We start from the raw sequence: 6,631 nt of genomic DNA, 5'->3' as shown, positions 1-6,631 counted from the left end.
CCCAGCTACTTGGGAGGCTGAGGCAGGAGAATCACTTGAACCCAAGAGACAGAGGTTGCAGCAAGCCAAGATTGTGCCACTGAATACCAGCCTAGGCAACGGAGTGAGACTGTCTCAAAAAATAAATAAATAAATAAATGTCAATTACTTCCTACATACTAGCAATTAACAAGGGAAATTTGAAATTAAGAATACAATACCATTTACATCAGCACCTTATCTTAGTCCATTTTCTGTTGCTATAACAAAATACCCAAGTCTGGGAAATATATAAAGAAAAGAGGTTCTGGAGACTAAGAAGTCCAGGATGGGTGGTTGCATCTGGTGAGGGCCTTCTGCTGCTTCACAGCATTGGGGAAGCACGCATGTGGAAGCATGAAACATATCTGGAGGCACGTTTCAAAAGTGGAAGGGGAAGTGGGTGCATACAAAGAGTCCAAACACAAGAGACAACCTCGCTTTGTAACAACCCACTCTCCTGGGAACTAATCCATCCCAAGAGAACTAACCCAGTTTTTTCAGAAAAAAGATTGATCAATCTTAATGACCCAGTCATGCTTTAAAGGCACTACCTTCCAACACTGCTACATTAGAGACCAAGTGCAACATTGGGAGACAAACCATATCCAAATCATAGCACACCCTCAAAAACAAAATATTTAAGTATAAATCTAACAGAATACATACACAATCTATGTAAGGAAAACTACAAAACTTGGTTGAAAACAAAGAAGTAAATAAATGGAGAGACATTCCACGTTCATGGATAGGAAGACTCAATACTGACGACATATCAGATCTTCACAACTTGATCTGTAGATTCAATGTAATCTGACTCAAAATTTTAGCAGCTTACTTGGTGGACATTGACAAACTGATTCTGAAGTTATATGGAGAAGCAAAAGACCCAAAAGAGCTCACAATACTACTGGAGGACAAAATTGGAGGAGTGACACTATCCAACTTCCACGTTTGCTATAAAGGTACAGTAGTCAAAACTGTGTGGTTTGATAAAAGAATACACAAAGAAAGATAAATGGAACAGAATAGAGAGCCCATAAATAGATCCACATAAATATAGTCAACTGATCTTTGACAAAGGAAAAAAGCAATACAGTGGAGCAAAAAGAACGTTTTCAACAAATGGTGCTGGAACAACTGGACATCCACATGCAAATAATAATCTAGACACAATCTTATACTCATCACAAAAATTAACCCAACATGGATAACATAAATGTAAAACACAAAACTATAAAAATCCTAGAAGATAACATACAAGGAAATCAAGATGCCCTCAAGTTTTGTGATTATTTTTTAGATACAACATCAAAAACATGATCCATGAAAGACAGAATTGATAAGTTCGATTTAATTAAAATTAAAACTTTTCTGTTCTGTGAAAGTCACTCTCAAGAGAATAAGGAGAAAAGCCACAGGCTAGGATAAAATACTTGCAAAAGACAAGTGTGATAAAAGACTGTTATCTAAAATATGCAAAGAATACTTTAAACTCAACAATAAGAAAAAGATAACCTGATTAAAAATGAGCCAGTGACCTTAACAGACACCTCACTAAATAAGATGGTAATCCCAGCACTTTGGGAGGCTGAGGTGGGCAGATCATGAAGTCAGGAGATCAAGACCATCCTGGCTAACACGGTGAAACCCCATCTCTACTAAAAATACAAAAAAAAAAAAAAAATTAGCTGGGTGTGGTGGCAGTCGCCTGTAGTCCCAGCTACTCAGGAGGCTGAGGAGGCAGAGCTTGCAGTGAGCCGAGATCGCACCACTGCACTCCAGCCTGGGTGACAGAGCGAGACTCCATCTCAAAAAAAAAAAAAAAAAAAGATATACAGATGAAAAACAAACATATGAAAATAAACTCTGTATCATATGTCAACAGGAAAAAGGCAAATTAAAGCAACAATAACACACCTATTAGAATAGCCAAATCCATTTGTTTGCCCAAAACAAATGGATTTTGGCCACTGTTTGGCCAAAATCCAAAACACTGACAACACTAAGTGCTGACAAGGATGTGGAGCAATACAAACTTCCACTCATTGATGGAGGGAATGTAAATGGCACAGCCAGTTTGGAAGACATTGTGGCAGTCCCTTATAAAACTAAACACACTCTTGGCCAGGCGTGGTGGCTCACACCTGTAATCCCAGCACTTTGGGAGGCCAAGGCAGACTGATCACTTGAGGCCAGGAGTTTGAGACCAGCCTGGGCAACATGGTGAAACCTCATCTCTACTAAAAATACAAAAAATTAGCTGGGTGTGGTGGCACACACCTGTAGTCCCAGCTACTCAGGAGGCTGAGGCAGGAGAATCGCTTGAACCCAGGAAGTGGAGGTTGCAGTGAGCTGAGATCACACTATTGCACTCCAGCCTGGGCAACAGACTCCATCTCAACAAACAAACAATCAAAAAAACTAAACTAAAAACTTTTATCATGCAATCCAGAAATTGCAGTCCTTGGTATTTCCCCAAATGAGTTGAAAACTTCTGTCCACAAAAAAAAAAACCTGCACACAGATGTTCATAGTAACTTTACTCGTAATTGTCTAAATTGGAAGCAACCAAGATGTCCTTCAATAGGTGAATGGAAAAATAAATGGTGGTACATCCAGACAATGGAATAGTATTCAGTGCTAAAAAGAAACCAGTCATGAAAAGACATGGAGGGACCTTGAACGCATATTACTAAGTGAAAGGAACCAACCTTAAAAGGCTATCTACTATATGATTTCAACTGTATGACATTCTGGAAAAGGTAAACTATTGAGACAGTAAAAAGCTCAGTGGTTGCCAGAAATTGGGAGGAGGGAGGGTTAAACAGGTAGAGGACAGAGAATTTTTTTTTTTTTTTTTTGAGACAGGGTCTCACTCTGTTGCCCATGCTGGAATGCAGTGGTGTGATCTCGGCTCACTGCAACCTCTGCCTCCCATGTTCAAGCGATTCTTCTGCATCAGCCTCCTGAGTAACTGGGGCTACAGATGCCCGCCACCGCGCCTGGCTAATTTTTGTATTTTTAGTAGAGATGGGGTTTGGTCATGTTGGCCAGGCTGGTCTCGAACTCCTGACCTCAGGTGATCTGCCCGCCTTGGCCTCCCAAAGTGCTGGGACCACAGGCATGAGCCACTGCACCCAGCTGAATTTTTAGGGCAGTGAAACCACTTAGTATGATACTATAATGATGGATATATGTCATTACACATTTGTTCAAACCCATAGAATGTTCAACACGAAGAGTTGACCCTAATGTAAACTATGGACTCTGGGTGTTAAGGATGTGTCAATGTAGGTTCATCAGTTGTAGCAAATGTAACACCCTGTGGGGCATGTTAATAATGGGGTATGTTATGCATGTAGAATTCTCCATAGCTTCCTCTCAATTTTTCCATGAACCTAAAACTGCTCATTAAAAAAAAAAAAAAAAAAAGAGAGCGCGAAGTATTTAAGAAAACCACAATGAGATATCCCCCCACCACACAGCTATCAGAATGGCTAAAAGTCTGAGCGCTAAGGGCTTATGGTGTTATAGAGAAACTGGAGAACTCATGTATTGCTGGCGAGAATGTAAAATAGTACAGCCACTTTGGAAAATAGTTTGGCCGTCTCTTATAAAGCTAAACACCTGCCGGGCTCAGTGGTCCATGACTGTAATTCCAACACTCTGGGAGTCTGAGGTGGGAGCATGTCACTGCACTCCAGCCTGGGTGACAGGGTGAGACCCTGTCTCCAAACAAAAAACAAAAACCAAGGAACCCCCATAAAACTAAACAGGCAATCACCACGTGACCCAGCAATTGTACAACAGGACATTTACCCCAGAGAAATGAAAACGTATATTCACACAAACAGTTGAACATGAAGGTTCACAGCCTTATTTGTCACAGGCAAAAATTGAAACCCACTCATATGGCTGGGTGTGGTGGCTCAAGCCTGTAATCCCAGCAGTTTGGGAGGCCGAGGCTGGCAGATCACGAGGTCAGGAGATCAAGACCATCCTGGCTAACATGGTGAAACCCTTTCTCTACTAAAACCACAAAAAATTAGCTAGACGTGGTGGCGGGCACTTGTAGTCCCAGCTACTCGGGAGGCTGAGGCAGGAGAATCACTTGAACTCGGGAGGTTGTAGTGAGCAGAAATTGCGCCACCACACTCCAGCCTGGGTAATAGAGCAAGACTCCATCTTAAAAAAGAAAAGAAATCCACTCCTGTGACCTTCAACAGGTGAATAGTCAAACTGTGCAAGAGCTGTACAATGGAGTACTGCTCCTTAGCAATAAAAAGGAACGAACTGTTGATACATGTGACAGCTTTGATGAATTTCCAGGGAATTGTACTAAGTCAAAAAAGCCAGTCCCAAAAGATTGCATAATATGTGATTCAATTACAAAACATTTTCTAAATGGCAAAATTTTAGAAATGGAGGACAAATGGATGCCAGGGTAAAGGATTTAGGGCCACAGGTGCATGGAGCAGGAAGAGGCGGATGTGGTTATAAAAGGGCAACCAAAGGGGCATCCTTGTGGTGCTAGAACTATTCAGTATTTTGACGCTGTTGCTGGGCACCTGGACCTACACAGGGGATAAAATTGAATAGATATTAATAAGCAGTCACACACATGTCCATAAATGAGTATCAGTAAACTGAGGAAATCTGAATAAGTTAGTGGATTGTAGCATTGTCAATAACCTGGTTGTGATGTTGTTCTGTAGTTTTTCAAAACACTCCCCTTGGGGGAAACTGGGCAAAATATAAGAATCTTTCTATGATTTCTTACCACTGCATATACATCTACAATTATCTGGATAAACATTATAATTTAAAATGTGTAACCCTGGCCAGGCTTGGTGGCTCATGTCTGTAATCTTAGCACTTTGGGAGGCTGAGGTGGGTGGATCACATGAGGTCAGGAGTTTGAGACCAGCCTGGCCAACATGGTGAAACTCCGTCTCTAAGAAAAATGCAAAAATTAGCTGGGTGTGGTGGCACATGCCCGTAATCCCAGCTACTTGGGAGGCTGAGGCAGAATTGTTTGAAGGTGGGAGGCGGAGGTTGCAGTGAGCTGAGATCGTACCACTGCACTCTAGCCTGGGTGACAGAGTGAGACTCCATCTCTATTAAAAAAAAAAAAAGTGTAAATACCTAGGTGCCATGCTTAATAGTAGCAGGGATGGTTTTGCAATAGCTTAGAAGAGTGAATGACAGTATTCAAAATGAGGAGAAAGGAATTTGGAGAAGGTAATTATGAGAAAAACAAGGAAGGCGGCCAGTGCAGTGGCTCATGCCTATAATCCCAGGACACTGGGAGGCCTAGATGGGCAACATAGCAAGACCCTGTCTCTACAAAAGATAAAACATAGCAAGACCCTGTCTCTACAAAAAAATAAAAATGAAAAACTGAACTTTTTGCAATAGCTTATTGCTTTGTAATAGCTTAGAAGAGTAAATGACAGTATTCAAAAGGAGGAGAAAGGAATTTGGAGAAGGTGATTAAGAAAAATCTGGCTGGGCGTGGTAGCTCCTGCCTGTAATCCAGTACTTTGGGAGGTCGAGGCAGGTGGATCACTTGAGGGCAGGAGTTTGAGACCAGCCTGGCCAACATGGTGAAACCCTGTCTCTACTAAAAATACAAACAAAAAAAAAAATTAGCCAGGTGTGGTTGCGGACGCTTATAAGCCCAGCTACTTAGGAGGCTGAGACATAAGAATCACTTGAACCTGGGAGGCGGAGTTTGCAGTGAGCTGAGATTGTGCCACTGCACTCCAGCCTGGGTGACAGAGTGAGACTCCATCTCAAAAAAACAAAACAAAACAAAATAAGAAAGGTGGCCAGTGCAGTGGCTGATGCCTGTAATCTCAGGACATTGGGAGTCTAAAGAAGGAGGATTGCTTGAGGCCAGGAGTTGGAGACCAGCCTGGGTAACATAGCAAGACAACATCTCTACAAAAAATAAAAATAAAAAACTTAGCCAGACATGGTGATGTATGCCTGTAGCTCTAGCTACTCAGGAGGTTGAGGCAGGAGGATTGCTTGAGCCCAGGAGTTGGAGGCTGCAGTGAGCTATGATTGTACCACTGTACTCCCGTCTGGGTAATAGAGTAAGACCCCGTCTCAAAAAAAGATAAAAAGGAAAAAGAATAAAAAGCAAAACAGGGAAGGGAGAAGCTATGAAAAATGTCTGACAAGGCACCTCTGAAGTTCGCATGTATGGATGACATACTAAGCAGCTAAAAGTACTAAAATTCCCTCTTTGTGTTGTCTACATTCAATTTCTGACCATTAGAGAAGCTGGTCTAGTTGTCGTAGACAGGTGTGCTGCTCTAAATGCACCTGGATCAAATTTGATGGAATTCTTCATCTTATGATGAATACATCTCATTCCCTGGAACCTCTGGAAAGTACTCAAGCAGTTTTAAACATTTCTGACAATGATTAATTTTTTTCCCTGTGATTAAGGTCAGTGAAAAAATGATTAATTTACTTTTGTCATGTGAAATCCTGTAATTTTAGGTTTTTCTTCTCTCTTGACTTTGTGCTTCCTGATGTTCAATGGTTTACCTTGAAAATTGTCCAGTGTTTCATAAATGTATCCATATAAGGAGTGATC

This window comes from Piliocolobus tephrosceles, chromosome 7 (assembly GCF_002776525.5).
Source record: "Piliocolobus tephrosceles isolate RC106 chromosome 7, ASM277652v3, whole genome shotgun sequence".
NCBI classification, from domain to species: Eukaryota; Metazoa; Chordata; class Mammalia; order Primates; family Cercopithecidae; genus Piliocolobus; species Piliocolobus tephrosceles.
Note: the sequence above shows the minus strand (reverse complement) of the source record.